Source organism: Helianthus annuus, chromosome 7, assembly GCF_002127325.2.
Source record: "Helianthus annuus cultivar XRQ/B chromosome 7, HanXRQr2.0-SUNRISE, whole genome shotgun sequence".
Classification (NCBI taxonomy): domain Eukaryota; kingdom Viridiplantae; phylum Streptophyta; class Magnoliopsida; order Asterales; family Asteraceae; genus Helianthus; species Helianthus annuus.
This window is the reverse complement of record NC_035439.2, coordinates 83907178-83931076: the sequence shown is the minus strand read 5'-3', so window position 1 is coordinate 83931076 and position 23899 is coordinate 83907178. Positions and strand designations below refer to the sequence as shown.

The 23899-nt window shown below is 36.7% G+C and overlaps 1 pseudogene; it reads right to left on the bottom strand.

The window, feature by feature from the left end:
- Positions 1–463: 463 nt before the first annotated feature.
- On the bottom strand, positions 464–2944 carry LOC110902201 (annotated as a pseudogene).
- Positions 2945–23899: the final 20955 nt, after the last annotated feature.

Sequence of the window (23899 nt, the reverse complement as noted above, 5' to 3'; positions counted from 1 at the left end):
AAATGTTTATGCAATGAAAATTTATACAAATTCCAACCCGTTTAGGCCTATAAAATTTTACCCATATTATGCTTATTTAGAGTTAACTGCCATTTTCGTTCCTGTGGTTTGGTCACTTTGGCTATTTCAGTCCATTTTTCAAAAATGCGCCATTTTCGTCCCCCACGTTCTGGAAAGGTGCCATTTCAGTCCAAAAATCATAACCCAGTTAAGTCAGTTAGTAAATAAGGACTGATTGTGTAAATTTGTAACATAAAGGACCATTTAAGTAAATATTAAACACCACCACCACTAGCCCTGCCACCACCACCACTCCGCTGCCACCACCACCGCCACCACAGCCCTGCCACCACCACCACTCCGCTGCCACCACCACCGCCACCACAGCCCTGCCACCACCACCACAGCCCTGCCACCACCCCACCACAGTTTGGAACATAGTTTTTAATGCAACTTTTATGTTTTATCTCACGTAGTTGTGACGTTTCTCCATTCGAAGACGTGCAAATCGAAGCGCTGATTGACCTCATCGCCCGTGTTTTTTCGGTAAATCGACGGTGAATTTGTGTAAAACTTCCCTCGTGTTGCCGCTTAATGTCCCGAAAAGGGTCCCGTTTCCGTCCATAATGATGAAACCGAATTTGTGGTCAGACTCCAGGAGCTCGTTTAAAGCTTCGGTGTGAAATTTATTGTCGCAAAGGTAAAGTGAAGCGTTAATCGGCTTGAATGGTTCAAAGTCGATTGTGACTTTTTCTCTTTTCCGTCGTCGGTGACTATGGTTCCGGTGTAGAGCACGAGCCCGTTTGGTGGAACCTTGTTGTACAGCTTGAGCCTTTGTTGTGCTGAAGTTATGGCACCTAGAACCGATTGGCGGTTAACTCTACTTTTGATGTTGGAAGCGGTTCCGAACTCGTCACCGAGCATTTTAGTTACACGCGAGATTTGATCACGAGGCGGCATGATAAGAGAGATCATGCTTGTACCGTTGCCTCTTGCAGCTTCCAATGCTTTGATAAGTTTCTTAATTTTCCATATTTCAATGTTCTTAGACTGGAAGGTATGGGGGCCGGCTGATGCCCGGCTAGGCCCGGCGCCGGACCCCCACACCGCCCCCCTGGGGCTCGGCCCAGCACAAGCGGCGACCCACAGCCGGGTCCGCCGTGCCTCTCTCCTTCTTCCTTCTCTCACATATACCTATACATATATACATATATATACACAAAGGGGTTCATCCCCCACCCCCCTAGGTCCATCCTCTCCAAGCCACTCCTACGTGGCGCCTACGTGGCGGCTCATCCTCTCCAAGCCCATCCAAACCATACCTTCTAGTCTTATCGGTTTCCTGACCCTCTGACATTGTGACAAATTATCTACAAAAATAAAAATAATCAGATTACATGAAGACACAAAATAAAATAAACAAGAGCATGCAAATTATAAGCAAAGTCAACAATGTGAGATAAAACATAAAAGTTGCATTAAAAACTGTGTTCCAAACTGTGGTGGCGGTGGTGGCAGGGCTGTGGTGGCGGTGGTGGTGGTGGTGGCAGCGGAGTGGTGGTGGTGGCAGGGCTGTGGTGGCGGTGGTGGTGGCAGCGGAGTGGTGGTGGTGGCAGGGCTAGTGGTGGTGGTGTTTAATATTTACTTAAGTGGTCCTTTATGTTACAAATTTACACAATCAGTCCTTATTTACTAACTGACTTAACTGGGTTATGATTTTTGGACTGAAATGGCACCTTTCCAGAACGTGGGGGACGAAAATGGCGCATTTTTGAAAAATGGACTGAAATGGCCAAAGTGACCAAACCACAGGGACGAAAATGGCAGTTAACTCGCTTATTTATCCATGTTAAAAAAGTTCTTATTTAGGCCTATAATGGGTCAAAATACAAAATAATGGGCGTTCAAATTGGTGAGCAAGTATGATTTTCCAAATAAATGTTGTAATAGATTCGAGGTGGTGTAATTCCATTTATTATCTCCTTGCTGAAATTGGTTTAATCGTATTTAAATATTTGCCTTTTAAAAAAAAAGAATAAGAAATACATGAATCATATAGAAATCCACGAATTATTGATGTAAGTATTCCAATTCCAAATACTCACTATACTAGAGTTGACAATGATGGTCATCAACTGTATTATTCGTTCAAATAGTGTCCAAAATAAAACAAGTCATTGTCTACAACTCCATTAAATGTTATTTGTCTATTAAAACAAGTCATTGTCTGGACTTTTCATGGGCTTAAGACTTACGGAATGATTGAGTGGAGAATATTGAAAATAGAGGTATCTATTTTTCTTTTTTTAAACTAAACTTCGTTAAAACACATTCTAACGTAAACAAACATACAAGAGGCCAAACAATATACAATCCCCAAACCCAAATGGGTAAATGATCAAATTTACAACATATAAAAGGCCGATTGACACCAATCTTTCCGTTGGAGCGATTTAAAGAAAGACCTATTTTTAACCCAAACAAAACCTTTAAACTTTACTTCCCCTAACACATCTTGTGGACTACATTTTTTATTTTAAAAAATAACCTCATTTCTCCCTTTCCAAATACACCAAACTGTGATTAAAATTAGACCATGGATAATCTTCTTCGCTTCCTTTCCCACATGTAAGAAACCGTGAGTTTCGATTAAATCTTTAACCGCGAACACGAACAGAGGTGGGATTTGAAACCAAGTGCTAAAACTCATCCATACGCGGTTTGAGAAAATGCTTGTGGTGAATAGATGCTCCACAGATTCCTCATACTCTTCGCAAAGCAAACAAAAGACCAGTGGAATGTTCACATTTCTTCTCCTGAAATTCACTCGGGTGGCTAATCTATCTAAATAAGCCCTCCAAGCCATAATATTACATTTTAAAGGCACCCACTTACACCATTTAACAATTGTTCCTGTACCGCCTCCTCTCTCTTCTTCCTTCATTTTTTGTCTGACATAACCGAAAATATAACCGTATCATCACCCGACCATTTCTATTCATACTTCTCGTTTGAAATCCACACCTCTGCTATAGAATCCTGCATTCCTACCATTCCAGCTACTCGATTTCCGACTCCGGATATCTATGCAACTGCCAAGCGCCCATGAACCTATCTAGAGCCATTTAAACCCTACCTCACACTTTACATGTCTTTTCCACCTTTGAGCGGCTGAAGATCTAATGTCACTCCCATTCCCCACTTCCTCGTGATGAAACTTTGTAAGCATTTCCCATTTATTTTCATTTTCAGTTTCAACTTAGCAATATTTTTCCAGCAACCTGTAATAGATTCACTAAGAGGCAAAAAGCTATAGCCTCTTCTTTTAACGTGACATGTCTCCATCACTTTCCTCCATAGACCTTGACTCTCCACCCTAAACCTCCACACCCACTTTGCCAACAACACTTTGTTCACACTACAAAAAAAATGCCATATAGTGGCACACGTTTTTAATGACACTTAGCTTTTGTGCCACTAATTTTGTTTTTAGTGGCACTTTACGTATGTCATAACACAAACTTTTAGTGGTAGTTATGTTTTATGCCACTAGTTTAGATTTTTAATGGCATATTGATACTTAAATAACTGTTTTACATATGCTTTTAGCGGCTTTTTAGCTTTTTATGCCACTGATTCCCTTTTAATCTCATCCTAAAATTTCCGCTTTTTGCCGCTAATCTTGGGAGGTAATCAAAATTCAAAAAATTCAATCATAATTACCTCTAAAATTTTCATATTTTTCCCTCTTCAATCATAATTACCTCTAAAATTTTCATATTTTTTCCCTCTTACGCTTTCCCCCTTACTTTGTCTCTCTTATTCAATTCCCAATAGCTTCTTGTTCTTCAAAAAAATTACCATGAACAATGCCCCAACCCTAGTTGAGGTACGAATCCAGTTTCTCTTGAAGTAATATATTCAGTTCTGGATTTCGAAAACCCATTGTAAGCGTGATACTGTGTGTTTCTTACGTAGTTTGCTACTCTAGGGTTTTATATCCCAAATCACCAATTTCTAGCAAATCGATTCTGACCTGATTTCGAACCAATTTTAGATTGATCATCGTGTTAAATGCTGATATTCTCCTTCATGGTTCAAGATCCGGGCTAAGAGCAGTGTAAGAAGATTAATATATCTGAAGTTCTATCGGTTTTTGTGTTGAATCACATAAAACATATCTGAAAGTGAACAGAGGTAATCGATTTTTGTGTGATGGTTTAATCAGCGGATTTGAATTTGAGTTTTATCGGGGTTTTTCTGTTATAGGGAGGTGCTAGAAACGACAACATAGCTTGTAGGTTTTGTTTTCGTCATCGTGGTTGATGTTTGAACATCTGATTAAAGCTCCGGCTTGAGAAAGGGTGCCAACCGTTGGGATTGCTGTAAGGCATATGTGCTGCTCAGGGAAGTTTGTAAGGGTCGGGCCAACATCTAGGTTCGCAATTCCCGTTGGGAACTAGATTTTTTGCAACTTCAGTAATTTTGTGTTTCATAGTACTTTCAAATGCCAACCTAAGATTTATGTATGATGTTGGAGTTTATGACAGTGATGATGACGAAAATGTAAGTTTCCTAAAAGGATTCCATACACAACAATAATGTTTTTTTAGTTCTACTTTTATTGATGGAATAAATCATGATTTGAATTCAAAATAACATTTTTTTTATATATAAAGTTATGTTAGTTACTTATTTGTGTTGAAAATTGAAGCAGAGGATGGCTGATTTCTTGAGTGAAAAAAGGCATATATGATGAGTCAAAACAACCCACTGTAAGTTTCTTATTCTTGATCATTTTATATATCCTGCATCTGTTACATGTTTTCATTGTTTTTGACCATCTACGAGGGAGATTCAACAGGGTTATCACACAAAAGTGTAATAAACTTTGGCATTTTTGTCATTGCGTATGACGAATGACTTTTAACCTATACGATGTAGCATAATAGTTGACCTATAACCGGAGAAAACTGTGGGACTTAATTGTTTTGTTCATATAATTAAACGGGCTGGTGAATTAGCTTGGCGTGCCGGGGGGGGGGGGGGGTCGTTAGGGTCAGGGGTATATAAGTCTTATACTTGGTTGGTTTACTTAAGTTAGTTGGGGTCCTTAGTTTATCCGTTTGTTTTTGAATTTCGAATGACAGGTTAGGGGTATATAAGTCTTATAATTGGTTTATGTTTTGTTGAAGTTAACTTTTGGGTTCTTTAGTTAGTAAAGAAAGATTCGATCTTGTTATATCAAGAAACTGCATTAATTTCATTAACTTTTTTTTCCGTTCTAGTTCATCGATCTGACCCAAGGCTCCAAAAACCGTATCAGGCAAGAAACAAAGTTCCTTGTTTAATATTATGTTTATGGTTGACCTGTACTCCACCCGGACCCGTTTCAACCTGAGAAAATTACCCCCTTGATGTACAATCACTTTAAAAAAAAGCATTTTTTAACCAACCCGACCCGGCCCGGCCAAAAACTCATTTCGACCCGAAACCCGTTCTAACCCGAACCCGTTTCGACCCGAACCAAAACAATCCTTTTTTAATTGACTCGTTTTGACCCATGACCTAACCCAACCCGACCCATTTGCCAGGTCTAGATATATGGTTCTCATGTGTTAGATGAAAGGATTATTACTATACACTGTCAGATTTGATATGTCATTTCATTGTTTTGAATCAGTCTATGTCTATATCTGATTTGTGACACACTTTTAGATTTGTACCAAGATCATGTTTTTGTAATGTTTTGGTGAAATGACATTGTGAACGAAAGGATACTGGGTATCCTGCCATTCTTTCTAGTTCTTGCTTTCCCGTTAACTATCAGTATATTACGGATTGATAATTCATGTTACAGGTGTAAAAAAGATTGTTGACTTATTCCTTGATTGCACTTGAAACTTGAAAGGGCGCCAGCCAAACGTTGTAAAGAGTGAGCATCTTCCCTGTTCTGTTATATATTTATTTAATAGTTATGGCATTGCTTACTGCTTCAATTTGTGAACAATGCATGTTATTGTGTAATTTTTTTGTGATAATCTTCATGCTATTACATTAAATAGAATGATTAATGTTCTATTAAAGAGAAAGTGTTGTTGATATAGTTACATGGTGCATAGCGTATTTTGGATGTAACGGATTCGAAATCAAGAAAATCAGGTGTCGCTCTTTTCGTTTTTTGGATATTTGCGGTAATCATGTGTTTTAAATATATTTATGCTATTTAAGTTGATTTGAGCATCTATCATGTCTAAATGTTGGAATATTGATGTCACACCCCTATTTTCCACGTGTCACCGGTGGGCCCGGTGGGGAGTATCGTGACGTAGTTGATATCATCATAGTCAAATAACACAAATAATAAATGCACAGCGGAAGCAAAAGATAAAATATTACAACCCGATATAAAGTAATATCCAAGTATTACAAACGGAATGCCAAGGATCCACATGCGGATCTTAAAACAGAAAGATAAACACCGTTCAACAGACTTTAAGCATCTAGAACTTGCAAGATTCCCTATTGACGCCCTGAGCTCCCAGCCAATTACGTACAGTACCTGCCACTTAACCTTTTTGGAAAATACGTCAGTTTACACTGGTAAATACAACTTAACTGACTCATTTTGAAAATAGTTTAGAAAAATTGATTTGAATGCTCAAGGCACAAAATTCTTTTATAACTTGGGACAATTATATAGAAATAATCTTGTATACAGATTTACATGTTCGTTATACATTTAGGGCCCGATGTAGAAACCAAGTCAAGATTAACAGACACGCCACAAGTATAGGCCCACAAGAGAGTGAGATACCGTTTCCCTTATGCAACTGTCAGGTGTATGCCTACACCCCGTGCATAAGACGTGGCCATTTTATAATACAATGATGCCAAGGATATCCGGGACATGGTCATTAACCCCTAAAGGCTTTTATTTCAAACAATACAGATTAAAGCGGGTTACCTCAATAATTTAATCACAATACGATCAAACATTCAATACCCGACCAAGCGGTATTATTATAATACCGTATCCCAAGCCCGTACAGGGAAAATAAGTTAAGAGTATTTACCTGAGCTAAATATAAATTCAATCCCAGCCGTATATCAAAACAGCAACCACAAGTACTTCTACTGGGGCTCCTAATCTAGAACGAAGGTTTTTAATAACCTATTAGATTCCTAACGGGTCTTGTTTAAGTATTAACATAGACCGATTAGTTTTAAGGAAACTTTACGGTTCAAACGCAAGATTATGCGAAGACCGGATTAGAATGTGGTTTAGTCCCAACAAGTTTGAATGCTTGTTTAATATGGGTAAACTAAACACATTCTGGATTTTTAGATGAAAATGATAAGTTTTGACCCGTTTCGGCCAATTTATGCAAACTAGTTACAAAAGCCGATCCGAACGCGAATAGGGCGTAACGGGTAACCACAAGAGCCATGAACAGGTTTCCTAAGTTAATATGCCTTAAATATGTTGTGATATCAGTAGGATACCTTCCATTATGCCCTAAACGAGTTTAAGACCAATTTATGCCCCGTAGGGGTATTTTGGTCATTTTAAAGGTTATAAAAGAGATTAAATATTATTCTGAGTTACAGGTCTGATTTAATCAGTAAATATACTCAATTTAATAAGTTATAACAGTAGGGTATCATATATATGTGAAATTTATTAATTAAAACCATACTATGCACCGTAGGGGCATTTTGGTAATTTCACATAGGCTTAAAAGGTCAAAACTGAAAACCTAAGTTTAGAATTATTCCTTACTGTTAAAATATAAAAATTTACTAAATATATCAGTAGGCATCAACCCTTATATGTTTAAAATAGTTTTGATACATACTATGCGTTAAAAACGCTTAAAAAGGCGATTTGGAGCCATTTCCGGGTTTTCAAAGGAAAACTGATGTTTTTATTATTTCAGAAGGCTCAAAATATTTATTTAACATATAAGATCAGTAGAAAAAGGTTTGGGGTCAAAAGGATTTATAAAACTCATTTTATAGCCCAAAAGGGCAAAATCGGCAATTACCGAATCATAGCTAGAACCCTATGTTATGCTCAGCCTAAAAATAAATAAAAATCTTCAAAAATCCCAAAATATTATTTATATCAGTAGGTAAAAAGTTTGGTTTCAAAAATTGGGTTTAAAAAGGCTTTATGCTAATTAAGCCGTTAAATTAATAAAGAGCTTTCTAATTACGCTATTGAGCATAACTCCTAATCTAGATCTCAAACTGATGTTAAATTTTAGGGACAAGTTTATAATTCAGTGTGAAGGTTTCTATCCTCTCACATTTTCAAAAATATCGTTTTATGGTCAAAAGGGCATAATGGTCAACATTTAGGCATTTAACGGAAACAAGCATGAACTAGGATTTCTATGGAACCAAGTTGTATAACCTTGGAGGGTTATACTAACTTATAATATGGTCCTAATGGAATCCTAAAGCATATCTAAACTAAGCTAAATCGGGTCAGAACTGAAAGTCAAAGCAAAAGTCAACTTTTGCGACTTTCGGTTCCGAACCGAGCCAATACTTAGAATTGTCGGGTTGAATCATGCTTAGGCATGTTCAACTAATATTTACCAAGTTACTTAAGTGAGAAAACTGATTTTATGACTTTTATATAATAGCCATGTATTTTATCTAAAACTAACCCGATTGACTTTTATTTGACCCGACAATTAAACTAAGTAAACGTGGTAAGTAGGAGGTGCCCTTTTAAGGGTTAAACACCTACCTAGTTACGGTCACGTAGCCATGTTCGATGCGAACAATGACTCAACCGTTTAAAACTCAAAGCGTCTATCGAAAACGCTTGACTTTCGGTTAAAACGCTAAAAATTAAACTAAGCATGAAAGGACACTTACAAAGGGTCCAAGCAAGGAGGGAATTGATCTTGAATGTTCAGGTATGAAGCACAAAGGCCCCAACTTAGAACAAGTTAGATCAAGGTGTGAATGAGAGCAAAAAAGTCAAGTGGGTATTTATAGATTTTTGAGAACCGTTAGGATCGTTCCTCGATAATTGAGCTTTATTCTAGACCCTCCATGTGTTACCCATTGTTTTACAATGCTATGGGTGTCCAAAACCAGCTCATGGTATTGCAATTGATGGGTTTTGGAAGCTTGGAGTGGCAATCAAGCAAACAAATGCAATGCTGGCAAACCAAACCGTAAGCCTCATTCTCCAAACCGTAAGCCACGGTTGGGCCAGACTAGTCACACTCCCAAGTTTTCATTTGTTGCAACTTTGGCCCCTTTGACATCCAAACTTGCGTTTTTCACTTCTAACACCCGTTTAACCAAATTTTTAGACTCTATAAGGATGCTAAAGCATAGGGGACTTGAAATATGCTTGAAAATATGCTGGATGTCGGTCCGTTTGGTCGTATGATCACGTTGTTCGGTTAATTACGATGAAACACGGACGGACGCGAAAAACGAACCAAATTACGCGACGAATGGAATTTTATCAAGCCAAACACTAAAATAAAATATTTTAGTGCTTACATAAATTTTTGGGTGTACGGGTGTATCCAGATTGTAAGATATGCGCGAAAGTGCAAACTTGTGCACTTTTTGACACTTTTAGTCCCTGCATGACTTAAAAGTTTATTTTTGCGCACCAAAAACCTCTAAGCCTATATCTAAGCTATATAAAGGATAAATAGGGTATGTTTAACTTATGGTCATATTCCAGAAGGTCTGATTCTATATGAATCAACATACTTTTGCAGTTTGACGCAATTAGTCCCTTAATTGCGCAAAGTAGCGCGAAATGCCGTTTAATGATATCTAAGCTTTCCATGGCCCACATTAATCATTACCAAGCATATACTTAAATATTACTACGCTCTCGTTTGCTTAAATGATCACCGAATGGCGTAGATTCAAAAATTGACGCTTTAGGCCCCTCTATTGCGCAAACTTGCGCATCTCATAATTTATTAGCATTGAAGCCTCATCTAATCCATATTAGGCATCCTTGAAAGTATTTTAAACATCATGATGTTTCGGATTCGCTAAAAGGTCATTCAGAGGTATAATTAAACATATTGACACTTTTAGTCCCTCTAACTTGCAAAGTTGCGCGTAACTTTACTTATAGGCATAAAAACCTTAGACGACCATCACTTGGCATTCCCGAGAGTATAATTAAATATTATGAAGCTCCCGGTTTGTTAAAAGGTCACTCAGAGGTAAGAATTAACATGTTGACGCTTTTAACCCTTATTTGCGCAAACTTTCAATTAATTCCACAAACGGCTACACTCGATCGCCAAGGGGCTCATTTGTGAATGTAAATATCGTGAGAAGTTATTTAGAAACTTATTTTAGGTATGCTAACACTTCCAGTCCTTTCATAATCAAAGTTTTCAATTTTTTTCGAAAAATTAATCCCTAAATTTCAATGTTTGACTTCATTAGGGTTCATTACACGTGTCAATACTTCATTGGATGTGATTTTACGAGGTGTTACATCCTCACCCCCTTAAAAGAAATCTCGACCTCGAGATTTGCTTAAGTAATGGAAGTACTCTCTGTCGGACAGTGGATTTAACTTCCACAGCCTATTTGGACCTCTAGAGGCATCCTAAATTACCTTTATAATAGGTTCATGTTTTCTTCCTTAGATTCTAATCCTGACGATCCTTAATTGATACGGGTTTCTTATCATATCATAAATACGCATATCATTATGTGATAATGCTTCTCAACTTATTGGTGAAACACATCCTTAAATCATTAGTGTGGGTCACATTGCGAGTTCCACCACGTTCCATAAATAGGTTTTAGTTTATAAGCTATTGACCTTTGATGTATTCGATTTCCTCGAATGATCCCATATATAGTCAGAGCTTAACTAGCCTGTCGTATAAAAATTTCAGTACACCCTTCTTAGAGCGATACTTTCAATTGAACCTTATTCCTTATTAAGGACTTAAGAGGGTTGTGACTTTTATCAATCCTCGATTTTCCGCTGACTACTGGAAACTTTCAGATGATTATGGATTTGTATGATCTTATTCGTTGGTTCTATGCAACTTTCAGATCCTGATAATTGAACTTACCAGTTTTCTGTCTAACGATAATTGTTTAACATTCTATCTATACAATGTCTCCAAAGAAGCAACTTTGATACTTATATATCAATTATTATAGAAAATCTTATCTTAAGGTGAGATGGTTATTCCAACCATTGCTTAAATCTAATATTAAGGAATAGCTAATCCTTGTCGTTAGTCGATTAAATCGACGATCCTGGGCAGCTGATGGCAATTCTTAATTGTTGTCTAATTAGGGTTGCGGTAATCAAATGCATAAGCAAAATGAACCATCTTTCTTAATTAACTATACCGAATTCTCAGAATATTAAGTTAGGCTATATGAATCCTTTATTTTAAAACCTACTTAATCAGGGTTTCGGTTCTTCCAATGATGGTACTAGCCGTCATGGAGATTTTATATTAATGCATCCCTAAGCGGGATGTTAATCTTAACTCTACTTGCCTATCAGGAGGTAAAGAGGGTAATCTTAGGAGAAGATGATCAATATACAAGGAGGTTACAGAGATTTTCCAATTCTCAGGCTCCAGTTCACTTACCATGGTTTGCATCAGATAAGTGACACATTTGTGTTACGAGTCCACGGATTTCTTACTCAGGGACATTTACTTGGATAATTCCATTTTAGATATCTTCTTTGAATACCATTAACTGACTTTAATACCGTATGACCATTGGAATATCTTTGGGGTTCCATGCATTAAACCTCCATACTGATCAGGCATGGAAGTAATCTATGGAACATATTAAGATACACCAATCCTCATATGGCGCTTTTGTCGTACCATCTGGTATTCGCAATCGATAGAGATCAAGAGATATCAATTACTTATGATGATGCAGTCCATCTGGAGAGCGGGTACACCAGAATTTCATGACTGATGACTTTTGACAGGAGCAGAAGATATGGTTCCTATGATTTTCGTCTATAAGTTTTACCTTACACTTAATATCTAGGGTTCTCATGGGAGTCTTTAAGAGTTTGCTATACTTACCATCTATGAAGGATTGATTGGCATCCGAAATAAAGAGAACTCCTAGCGTTTTATTCAACTTCATATTTTATGCTTAGGGTTCTAACAGGCAGATTTAATAACTTACGATATTTATTCCACAAATGACTTATCCGCAACTGAATCAAACAATGCCTTTGCATATATATCATGGATAAGGACGTACTGGTTATAACATTGTTATTTTGTATGGCCTCCTTTGCATCCATCTGAGAGACCTTAGCGTTGGTCTTCTTATCTCCTTCAAGCTTCTTAGCATACTTTGGGCAATTTGATTTGATATGCCCTTTCTCGTTACAGTGGTAACAAGTCGCATCTCCTATCTTCTGGCATTCCAATGTTTTATGCTCCCTCGATTTGCAGATCCCACAAGCCCTAGGTTGCGATTGGGATTTTGGTTCGTACCTGCACTTCCCACAATGGCGCTTCTTGCAGGTCTTGCATTTAGGTTTCTGGTTGGACTTTTGTTTGTTCTTCTTTTTACAGCTCTGGGAGTTATCTTCATCCCTTTTCCTTTTCAGTTCACCCTTTACATTAGAGGCACGAACGAGATCCTTCTCGTGAGAAATGAAGGGTGGTCTTAGTTGAGATTTGGATCAAATAGCATTGGGCTCCTTGAGCTTTTTCACAGCCTTCTTCACAGCTTTTCCAACAGCTGCGTCTATCATAGTCTGAAGAACATCTTTGGTAATTCTAAGGTTCACAATTGTATCATCATTCGCATGTGTCGCATTATCCATAACACGATCAACGACTGTCTTATCTGGGTTTGTCATACTAGATATTTGGTTCCTAACACCAAATAAAACAATTATTTAGTTACAATCCAGCAATCACTATTCATCATCCTGATGACCTAATATATACTAACCATGGTATCGTTAAACCATACAGGTCAATATAGTACGAACATTCTCAATGAACGTCATTTAGGTATGTATATATATCAATTATACTTAGCCTAGGTCATAAAAGACCATTAATGGCGATTAAGGTTTGGACCTACTCCATCAACCGTTTGACAGGGGATCAATTGTCACTTCTGTCTTGATCATACTGATGATTTGAATAGCTTTATAGCTTGATATTAGAGTATTGGATAAGAGTGTCTCCTATTGGATAATAAGCATCCAACTAAGGTTGTTGAAGCAGTCTCTAAATGTTATCGGCCAATTCAACCTTGCGCTATAAGCCTAAGATCCTAATAGGCGGATACAACTGTTTACAACATTTATTGTCCACGATAGATTTTTCTGCGCCAGAATCAAATAATCCCCATATAAGCGTCGTTGATAAGGAAAGGTACCTTTTATGATGTCATCTTCCCGTATTGCCTCCTGGTGTTCTTCCGGAAGACTCACGCGTTTGCTTTCTTGGCCTCTTCAGACTTCTTCTGATTCCTAGGGCAGTTAGTCTTGATGTGCCCCTTCTCGTTGCAATCATAACAGGTCGCATCTTTCAACTTTTTGCAATCCAAGGTCTTATGCTCCTTGGACTTGCAGATTCCACAAGGTAGAGGCTGAGATTCAAATCTGCATTTCCCCAGGTGGTATTTCCTACATGTTTTACACCTGGTCTTTTCACCCATCTGCTGGTTACCCTTATTAAACTCGGAACTCTTTCTATGATCAGAATTCCCCTTTTTCTTCTTATCGGAGCGATGAGAACCCTCGTCCTCCTTTTTACGCTTCCCTTCTTTAGAAGCTGTGGCAGCCTTGTTTCTGACTACGTCAAGTGTAAGAGATAGCGACAGATCTGCCGCGGACCTGAATGTAGTAGGTCTCGATGCTTTCACGCTTGCCTTGATTTCTGGGGCTAGGCCTCCAATAAAGCGAGCTATACGCTTTGGTTCTGGTGTGATCAAGTAAGGAACCAATCGAGACATAGTATTGAAATTTGTAAGATATGCCTGGCAATCTAAGTCCTTCATGACCAATGCCAAGAAATCAGCTTCAATTTTCTCAACTTCATGTTGAGGACAGTAATTTTCCTTGATAGAGCAACAAACTGATCCCATGTTTAATTATACAACGGGATTTTCCCAGTGGCCTGGATTAGCGACCTCCACCAAGCTAGAGCTTCTCCTTTAAAAGATTGTGAAACAAACTTCACAATGTCTTGCTCTGCACATCCGCTAATATCAGCAACAGTGTCCATCTCTTCGAGCCATGTCATGCAGTCGATGGCTCCTTTTTCTCCCATGAAGTCTCTGGGCTTGCAGGAGACAAAATATTTATACGAACAGGTTTTAACATGTGGTTCTTGATTAAGCACAACCTGTCTAGGTGGAACACTCCTCTGATTTGACGAGTTATGAACATCGTCCTCCTTTGAATCATGTGATTTAGAAGGGGGGTTACTACGAGCCACAGATGGAGTCTTAGAGTGTGCACCACTTGACTCATTATATTGTCTGTCAAGAGCTCGAGTAACAGCATTATCTATTAATGCCTGCAGTTCCGCACCAGTTATATTAACTCTGGTAGCATCATTATTCTCCCTCGGGTAGCTGTTAACCTCCTTTGATCCAGCCATGTAGCTTGATTGCTACATAAATATTGACAATGATTTATTTAGAGGTTATTATGGAATCATCATTTTTGACGATTCATCAACCATGGTAATATAAACCACATTGGTTAATTTGTTAGTTATATTTAATTAGTATTTTCATTATAGTTTATCCTAGTTATAAGACATTAAGGATATTAAAGTGGCGCAAAAGGCCTAGTCACAAAAACAGTTTTTAAATTTTTAAGCCATGATTTCGGAGAATTGAGGCATTTAGGTTTGAACATATTTCATTACCTTTTTCTTGACAGAGAGTCAAAGACTACAACTGTCTTTTGCCCCACAGGACGTTAATTATAGCTCGTAGGCACTTCATCCTTAAGGGATGGTTATATAAATAAGGGAAATTGAAATATCCCAATTCAAAGATGACCTATGTGATTTTATCATATCACAGTTTGTCGAAAATGTTAACATGCTTTCAGATGTTAACAAGAATTGAAATCTTTTGTGTAGGTTTTACCATCTTGGCCATGTTTGTAATGACATATAGGCTAGGTTTTACCTTTAAGATTCTTTTAATATTAAGAGCAGAACAATCCTAAATTGAGATGTTATCAAGGATCTGAATCTAATTGTGGAACTACCATCTTGGCCCTGTCTTAAGGTGACACATGGCTAGGTCTTGTCCTTTTTAGATTTTGCAATCTTATTATTATGGTAGATCTTATAATAGGAATGTTATTTTAAATCTAACCGTTCCATTAAAATTTAAACAGGTACATGGTTGCCCTAAACGGGAATTTTAACGGAAATGACTCGCCCATGCAAGGGCTAATCTGAAAATAACAAAAGAACAAATGAATGATAAAAACGAATCAGGAGTAGTCCTAAGTTCTTTGTCTAGACTCAAGAATGTGCAACTGTGTAACTGAGATTAAACACAAAAGGCTAATGTATAATTCACTCAGTGTTGCCTCTGATACCAACCTGCCACACCCCTATTTTCCACGTGTCACCGGTGGGCCCGGTGGGGAGTATCGTGACGTAGTTTATATCATCATAGTTAAACAACACAAATAATAAATGCACAGCGGAAGCAAAAGATAAAATATTACAACCCGATATAAAGTAATATCCAAGTATTACAAACGGAATGTAAAGGATCCACAAGCGGATCTTAAAATAGAAAGATAAACACCGTTCAACAGACTTTAAGCATCTAGAACTTGCAAGATTCCCTATTGACGCCCTGAGATCCAACCCAATTACGTACAGCACCTGCCACTTAACCTTTTTGGAAAATACGTCAGTTTACATTGGTAAATACAACTTAACTGACTCATTTTGAAAATAGTTTAGAAAAATTGATTTGAATGCTCAAGGCACAAAATTCTTTTATAACTTGGGACAATTATATAGAAATAATCTTGTATACAGATTTGCGTGTTCGTTATACATTTAGGGCCCGATGTAGAAACCGAGTCAAGATTAACAGACACGCAACAAGTATAGGCCCACAAGAGAGTGAGATACCGTTTCCCTTATGCAACTGTCAGGTGTATGCCTACACCCCGTGCATAAGACGTGGCCATTTTATAATACAATGATGCCAAGGATATCCGGGACATGGTCATTAACCCCTAAAGGCTTTTATTTCAAACAATACAGATTAAAGCGGGTTACCTCAATAATTTAATCACAATACAATCAAACATTCAATACCCGACCAAGCGTTATTATTATAATACCGTATCCCAAGCCCGTATAGGGAAAATAAGTTAAGAGTATTTACCTGAGCTAAATATAAATTCAATCCCAGCCGTATATCAAAAACAACAACCACAAGTACTTCTACTGGGGCTCCTAATCTGGAACGAAGGTTTTTAATAACCTATTAGATTCCTAACGAGTCTTGTTTAAGTATTAACTTAGACCGGTTAGTTTTAAGGAAAGTTTACGGTTCAAACGCAAGATTATGCGAAGACCGGATTAGAATGTGGTTTAGTCCCAACAAGTTTGAATACTTGTTTAATATGGGTAAACTAAACACATTCTGGATTTTGAGATGAAAATGATAAGTTTTGACCCGTTTCGGCTAATTTATGCAAACTAGTTACAAAAGCCGATCCGAACGCGAATAGGGCGTAACGGGTAACCACAAGAGTTATGAACTGGTTTCCTAAGTTAATATGCCTTAAATATGTTGTGATATCAGTAGGATACCTTCCATTATGCCCTAAATGAGTTTAAGACCAATTTATGCCCCGTAGGGGTATTTTGGTCATTTTAAAGGTTATAAAAGAGATTAAATATTATTCTGAGTTACAGGTCTGATTTAATCAGTAAATATACTCAATTTAATAAGTTATAACAGTAGGGTATCATATATATGTGAAATTTATTAATTAAAACCATACTATGCACCATAGGGGCATTTTGGTAATTTCACATAGGCTTAAAAGGTCAAAACTGAAAACCTGAGTTTAGAACTTTTCCTTACTGTTAAAATATAAAAATTTACTGAATATATCAGTAGGCATCAACCCTTATATGTTTAAAATAGTTTTGATACATATTATGCGTTAAAAACGCTTAAAAAAGCGATTTGGAGCCATTTCCGGGTTTTCAAAGGAAAACTGATGTTTTTATTATTCCAGAAGGCTCAAAATATTTATTTAACATATAAGATCAGTAGAAAAAGATTTGGGGTCAAAAGGATTTATAAAACTCATTTTATAGCCCAAAAGGGCAAAATCGGCAATTACCGAATCATAGCTAGAACCCTATGTTATGCTCAGCCTAAAAATAAATAAAAATCTTCAAAAATCCCAAAATATTATTTTATATCAGTAGGTAAAAATTTTGGTTTCAAAAATTGGGTTTAAATAGGCTTTATGCTAATTAAGCCGTTAAATTAATAAAGAGCTTTCTAATTACGCTATTGAGCATAACTCCTAATCTAGACCTCAAACTAATGTTAAATTTTAGGGACAAGTTTATAATTCAGTAGTGAAGGTTTCTATCTTCTCACATTTTCAAAAATATCGTTTTAAGGTCAAAAGGGCATAATGGTCAACATTTAGGCATTTAACGGAAACAAGCATGAACTAGGATTTCTATGGAACCAAGTTGTATAACCTTGGAGGGTTATACTAACTTATAATATGGTCCTAATGGAATCCTAAGGCATATCTAAACTAAGATAAATCGGGTCAGAACTGAAAGTCAAAGCAAAAGTCAACTTTTGCGACTTTCGGTTCCGAACCGAGCCTATACTTAGAATTGTCGGGTTGAATCATGCTTAGGCATGTTCAACTAATATTTACCAAGTTACTTAAGTGAGAAAACTGATTTTATGACTTTTATATAATAGCCATGTATTTTATTTAAAACTAACCCGTTTGACTTTTATTTGACCCGACAATTAAACTAAGTAAACGTGGTAATTAGGAGGTGCCCTTTTAAGGGTTAAACACCTACCTAGTTACGGTCACGTAGCCATGTTCGATGCGAACAATGGCTCAACCGTTTAAAAGTCAAAGCGTTTATCGAAAACGCTTGACTTTCGGTTAAAACGCTAAAAATTAAACTAAGCATGAAAGGACACTTACAAAGGGTCCAAGCAAGGAGGGAATTGATCTTGAATGTTCAGGTATGAAGCACAAAGGCCCCAACTTAGAACAAGTTAGATCAAGGTGTGAATGAGAGCAAAAAAATCAAGTGGATATTTATAGGTTTTTGAGAACCGTTAGGATTGTTCCTCGATAATTGAGCTTTAATCTAGACCCTCCATGTGTTACCCATTGTTTTACAATGCTATGGGTGTCCAAAACCAGCTCATGGTATTGCAATTGATGGGTTTTGGAAGCTTGGAGTGGTAATCAAGCAAAAAAATGAAATGCTGGCAGACCAAACCGTAATCCCCATTCTCCAAACCGTAAGCCACGGTTGGGCCAGACTAGTCACACTCCCAAGTTTTCATTTGTTGCAACTTTGGCCCCTTTGACATCCAAACTTGCGTTTTTCACTTCTAAAACCCGTTTAACCAAATTTTTAGACTCTATAAGGATGCTAAAGCATAGGGGACTTGAAATATGCTTGAAAATATGCCGGATGTCGGTCCGTTTGGTCGTATGATCACGTTGTTCGGTTAATTACGACGAAACACGGACGGACGCGAAAAACGAACCAAATTATGCGACGAATGGAATTTTATCAAGCCAAACACTAAAATAAAATATTTTAGTGCTTACATAAATTTTTGGGTGTCCGGGTGTATCCAGATTGTAAGATATGCGCGAAAATGCAAACTTGTGCACTTTTTGACACTTTTAGTCTCTGCATGACTTAAAAGTTTATTTTTGCGCACCAAACACCTCTAAGCCAATATCTAAGCTATATAAAGGATAAATAGGGTATGTTTAACTTATGGTCATATTCCGGAAGGTCCGATTCTATATGAATCGACATACTTTTGCAGTTTGACGCAATTAGTCCCTTAATTGCGCAAAGTAGCGCGAAATGCCGTTTAATGATATCTAAGCCTTCTATGGCCCATATTAATCATTCCCAAGCATATACTTAAATATTACTATGCTCTCGTTTGCTTAAATGATCACCGAATGGCGTAGATTCAAAAATTGACGCTTTAGGCCCCTCTATTGCGCAAACTTGCGCATCTCATCATTTATTAGCATTGAAGCCTCATCTAATCCATATTAGGCATCCTTGAAAGTATTATTAAACATCACGATGCTTCGGGTTCGCTAAAAGGTCATTCAGAGGTATAATTAAACATATTGACACTTTTAGTCCCTCTAACTTGCAAAGTTGCGCGTAACTTTACTTATAGGCATAAAAACCTTAGACGACCATCACTTGGCATTCCCGAGAGTATAATTAAATATTAAGAAGCTCCCGGTTTGTTAAAAGGTCACTCAGAGGCAACAATTAACATGTTGACGCTTTTAACCCTTATTTGCGCAAACTTTCAATTAATTCCACAAACGGCTACACTCGATCGCCAAGGGGCTCATTTGTGAATGTAAATATCGTGAGAGGTTATTTAGAAACTTATTTTAGGTATGCTAACACTTCTAGTCCTTTCATAATCAAAGTTTTCGATTTTTTTTGAAAAATTAATCCCTAAATTTCAATGTTTGACTTCATTAGGGTTCATTACACGTGTCAATACTTCATTGGACGTGATTTTACGAGGTGTTACAATTGAGATGAGTGCAACTGTGTATTAGGTATACAAGGATGATCAGACCCATAAACATTCCTGGTTTGGAGCTAATATGTTGGGTTTGGAAGACGGAAAGGCCCTTGTTTCTTATACATAAATCTAACCGCATGAAGGTAATATGTGATTGTCTTTCATCATCCGGTTTTGATGGTTTTTTAGTTCAAACTGTTAACCAAATCGTTAGTAACGCTTTTTTTAATCATTGGAACTCAAAACCAAAGCATCAACAATCGAAACCGTTACTAATGTTTTGGCTTTGGTTTGGTTTAACGATTTGTACTTGTTACACTTTTAAAGTAAAAAAAGATATAAACTTTAAAATATATAGATAGACTTGCTAAAATGAGTTTGGTAAACAAATAGGGAGATACGAAATTGGAAGTTTTGTCACCGAAAGCGTTTGAATTGTCCATATCGAAGATCGACAGTTAATTATATAGATAATAATAGAAAAAAATCTAGCTAGTCTAATCTCATGGTCCGATCCGGTTTTATATGGTTGGCTTTTGGTATAGATCTCAAACAAACCGTTCTCTACAGTTAGAAAATAATGAAACCAATTGACCGGAAATTAAAAAAAAAACAACTGGGAAACCAAATTGACGATCGGTTCACGATTTTTATTTAATCGTGAACTCCCCTAATACCTGGTGGTCTTTGTTGAACACCCCTAAATCGAATCAGAAACTGGATCTAAGTCTGCAAATCGGGTTTTTGTCTGTATAAATATGGGTCTTCAGTTTTCAAGCATAGATTGAGACCAATTCTTTATCACTACTGCTAATGTGTTCATCCTCCTATAATACTACTGGTCAGTTCTTATTTAAATTAATATTATATATGTGCTCTTATTAAATCAATGTTACAAAACTAAAAGTAGGATAAAATTTCTTTGATAAGGTATATAGAAAATTTAACTGAACCAGAAGCATCGAGTTTAAGCGTATTTTTTTATAAAAACCAAGACTGGATAACTTGACAAACGTAGGGCGTTCATGTGTTGAGACGGGTAAGGTGAAAAAAATTAAGAAGCCGGTGATGACCGAGGTACATTAAATATGTTTACCTGTATGTATTACAATTGAAAACTTTTGAAAAAGATGTTGCCAATTTAAGCGTTTATGTTTAAAAAAAGACAGGAGTGAATAAATTAATGATGGCAGGGAAAGAGCATTATGGACTGGGGCATTCATGTGTTGAGATGATTAAGGTCAAAAGGATATCAAGAAGATCGTGATGACCCAGGTATGTGTGTTAATCGCATATATTATAATCATTATATTCACACTCGATGTTTAGGAAGGTTTTTTGATGTAATTAAAAAACTAAGTACCAAAAAGATAAAGAGTAGTTTATTATTTTTTATATGCAATTGACAATGGTCATCTTCCACACCAGCAAACGATTCTGGTTCCATAGGCAGACAAGGGACTACGTTGGCTTTACATGTTGCGGCTGATGTACTTCGAACCAAAGGCCTTCCAGCTGTTATGGCATTCATGATATCCCAAGCGCTGGTAAAATATTTGTTCTTTGAAGGCTTAGGGACTATTTGGTTTGTGTGTATGGGCTCAATAATCTTTTGGTATGTTTGTTTTATTAGGGTATGGGTTGAAAGGAATGACATTGGCACCCGTATATATAAATTCTAACAAGTTAAATGGTGCACTAGGGACTTTATGGATCAAAAGGGGAGGCTGATGAGAATGTTACTAGTTTAAAGGTATGATTAAAAACATAAATGTGTTTCTTTTCACTTATACAATTTTGACTTTATTTTCCATGTGCTTCCATCCATTTGCTAGATAGATATTTCCATGTAACATAACCATCTAATGATAATTTAGACACTTCTTTCCTATATATCAACTATCAGTGATATACATGATCTTTTGCACTAGTAGTAAATCTCTGATTAACTCATTCAACACATCTCAATCCTAATTTGGCCAAAAGTAGCATTATGCATATTGTCTCAGATGTAAAACATATTTTTCCATCCGTCTGTTTATAAAAATATTTATCCACCTATGCGTTACTTTTCTAGGTGGCTTTTTGTTAGTGAAGAAGATACCCTACATGAGTCTCGTAAATTAAAGAAGTAGAGTTTTTTGAATCAATACTAATGCTTGTTTATATGGTTGATGATGGCAGGGTAGATATCATGAGAACCGAAGCTTTGGAGCTAAGTTTTATAACAATGAAATTCTCACCCAAAAGAATATTTAGACTCCTCGTGTATATATTTGGAATTTGAAATATGTTAATACAATATTTTGCTATAGTTTGGAATATGTTTATGATTGAACTTATTATTGAAATTATAATATTTTGATTTCTACATTTAGAAATTTATCAATCATTTATTTTATATTGCATATAATAATGAGACTTTTGTTGCAAAATTACACGTTACTAAAAATAGTACATACATTTAACTAGGAAGAGTTTTTATGGACACAATTTGTTCTTCTAAAGGTTATTTTATAGTGGCAAACAAAGTGTCACTAAAACTAGTATCAATATGTAACTAGGATTACTTTTTAATGGCACAAAAATTGTGCCATAAAAGTCTTTTTTTATATTGTGGCAAAAAAACAAAGTGCCACTAAAAGGCCAAAAACTTTGTGCGGCATATCGAAAAAGTGCCACTAAAAGGCTTTAGCGTCAGCGCTTCTAGTGACACTTTCTTTGTGTGCCGCCCATTCCTACAAGAGCCTTTGGCGGCACTTTTTGTTCTTTTGTGGCACTTTTTGTATGTCACTAAATGGCATTTTTTGTAGTGTCACATCATTAAGACAGTTTATACCCGACCCCCTTTTATTTTAGGAAGCGTTACCCAATCCCAAGCCACCCAGTGAATTTTTTCATCTCATTATTTTCAGCCCAAAGAATTTTTCTCATTTTAGCTTCTAACATATCTATAATATCGTTCAGAGCTTTATATAAAGAGAAATAATAAATTGGGAGGCTTTCCATTACTGCCCGAATCATAGTAAGTCTCCCCCAATCAAAATAGTTTTAGTTTTCCAAGAAGATAACCTTTTATCGAATGTTTCAAGAATTGGTTTCCAATTGTTAAGCATATTCATATTTGAACTCACAAACTGAACAATCCACAACCTTTGAATAATTGTCAAATTCGGAACTTATAACTTAACACCTTAAATTCGGTATGAACTTGTATAAATTCGGAATATTATACCAAGTGTTTAAGTTCAGACCACTTAATTAACTCGGAAAACTTGATTTAAATCCAGACAAGACAGGTAAATCCGGACAACTTCTCAGATTTTACCTTAAGTGTGGACCTTATATGGACACTAGGTAAATCAAGATACGGACATATGTAAATCCGGGCAACTTCAAATACGGACCCTAGGTTTGGACTAAATATTAAACTCGGAATCTGTAGATCAATCTTTAACTTTGGAAAAAGCTTGCAAATGCGGAACACCACACTCCCTAAACTCGGAACTTTCTTTAAATTCAGAAGATTGTATTAGCCCGGAATTTTAATTCGAGAATTTAGTTACAAATCCAGAAAGCTTGCTTAACTCGGAATCCACTTGATAATCAAATCTGGACAGTTCAAATCCGGAGTATAGAACTCGGGCGGAATTTCCGGAACAGGATGACAAGCTCGGAACTCAGTTAATCCGGAATAAGTGTTTAATTTCGGAACAATGTGCTAGTCCGGAATATTTCACAAATTCGGAATACTCAGTATCCTGGAACAGTATCCGTAATTCCTAAAATTCGTGTGTTTTGGCAAATCACAAAACTGTGACTTCACGATAATGCAAGTTTACCCAAAAACTTAGGAAACCCTAATAACTAAAGATGAATGACGGCACGAAATCTTCTTCAACCAAAAACTTGAATCCTGTATATCAATCTCGAACCGTACAATAAGAGCAAAAGCTCTGATACCAATTGTAGGTCCTTTTCACCTGGATCGTTATGAGATTGACAGTCAACCAAGGGTGCGGAATCCCTTTGATATATCACACAAACATAGAAACAAGTAGAG